This window comes from Spea bombifrons, chromosome 1, assembly GCF_027358695.1.
Source record: "Spea bombifrons isolate aSpeBom1 chromosome 1, aSpeBom1.2.pri, whole genome shotgun sequence".
NCBI classification, from domain to species: domain Eukaryota; kingdom Metazoa; phylum Chordata; class Amphibia; order Anura; family Pelobatidae; genus Spea; species Spea bombifrons.
This window is the reverse complement of record NC_071087.1, coordinates 998,159-1,000,000: the sequence shown is the minus strand read 5'-3', so window position 1 is coordinate 1,000,000 and position 1,842 is coordinate 998,159.

Sequence of the window (1,842 nt, the reverse complement as noted above, 5' to 3'; positions counted from 1 at the left end):
GACGCTTCCTCCTCGGCCGGCTTCCCGGGCAGCGAGTACCACCGATACCCGGTCGGCGTCTTCACCGTGTGGCCGACCACACGGCAAACAGGTAGCACAGCTATCAAAACATAATATTACACGTTACAGATGTAACGTGTTCTTATAACCTCGGATGACCTCCTTTATGCAGGACACACCTCCACCTGTCCCTATTTAAACCTGGACTTCCTCTTCTGGGTCACCCTTGGTTGGTGTATTTCTGCTATTTGCTTGCGCATTAGATTGTTACTGACTGCTCCGGTTTGACTTGGCTTGTTGACCTCGTTCCTGTCTCCTGATTCGGCTCCTGATTCCTGCTCGTCTGGTATTGATTCGGCTTGTTGACCTCGTCTCTGGATTCTGATTTGGCTTATCCTGATTACCTGTCTGACCCGGTTGGTTCTCTGACTTTCTGGTTCCAGTTTGGCCTGGCCCACTCCGCCATCTGGGGTCCTACCTCACTATACCATTACACGCAGTATCCAATAATTTATCGGTAAGTCTAAGCATTGGCCCTTACCCTTGCATTAGGCTGAAATTGCCACATGCTTATTGATAAATTTTCAATGCCAGAAAGGCATTTCTCTATTTTATACCAAGGTTGCCTGATATTTGTTTCTAATTGTAAATTATATATATATGGATTAGCATTCATGCCTCGTATGCGCGTACAACTCTAGGGAAACCCAAACCTCCTCTGTTCATTTTTGGTGAAAGGGAGCCCAGTCGCAGGGGATACTTGGAGTTCCGTCTGTACCCCACGATGCCTCATAGCTGAGGGAAGGAACAGACAGGCACAAAGAAAGACACCACAGGTAGGATACTATGATATAGTCTGTATTAAGGAAGATGGCAGGACAAACAAGTATTGATAATAAGTCTCTGTGGCTGGAAGCCTGATAGCAGGATGCACGGCTGGAAGCCCAATGGCAGGGTGCACGGCTGGAAGCCCAATGGCAGGGTGCACGGCTGGAAGCCCAATGGCAGGGTACACGGCAGGAAGCCCAATGGCAGGGTACACGGCAGGAAGCCCAATGGCAGGGTACACGGCAGGAAGCCCAATGGCAGGGTACACGGCAGGAAGCCCAATGGCAGGGTACACGGCAGGAACCCCATTGGCAGGCTACACGGCAGGAAGCCCAATGGCAGGGCGCACGGCTGGAAGCCCAATGGCAGGGCGCACGGCAGGATGCCCAATGGCAGGGCGCACGGCAGGATGCCCAATGGCAGGGCGCATGGCAGGATGCCCAATGGCAGGGCGCACCGCAGGAGGCCCACTGGCAGGGCTGACGGCAGGAATCACACTGGAAGAGCTGAAGGCAGGGAGCCGCCTGAAAGGGCTGAAGGCAGGGAGCCCCCTGGAAGGGCTGAAGGCAGGGAGCCCACTGGAAGGGCACTCAGATTTGGAGCCAGGAACAATTCAGGATCAGGTACAAGTTAGGATCAGCACAAGTCAGGATCAGGTACAGGGCCAGAGCAAAACGGTCCTATAATTTCAATGCAAAGGCCCTGACTGAACGGCAGGGCAGGTTTATAAAGGCAGGGTTAATCCAGCTAACAAGGCACAGCTGCTTGCAATCATGAGGTCTGGGTGCTCCAGAGAGAGAAGGGCGGCCACTCGTGGTTCTAGAACAACCTGAGCATAGCACGTTTGTGAATACTCCAGGCTGAGTAGGGCGGAACCTGACAAAGGGACTTAATTCCAATTCTCATCTTCTATCCATTTTTAATATTGAAAAAAGATTGCAACATAGTTAAACAAGGTATCCTTAAAGTAATGTGTCTGAATAGATATGTCCATTTTGGAAGTACCGTATTTGC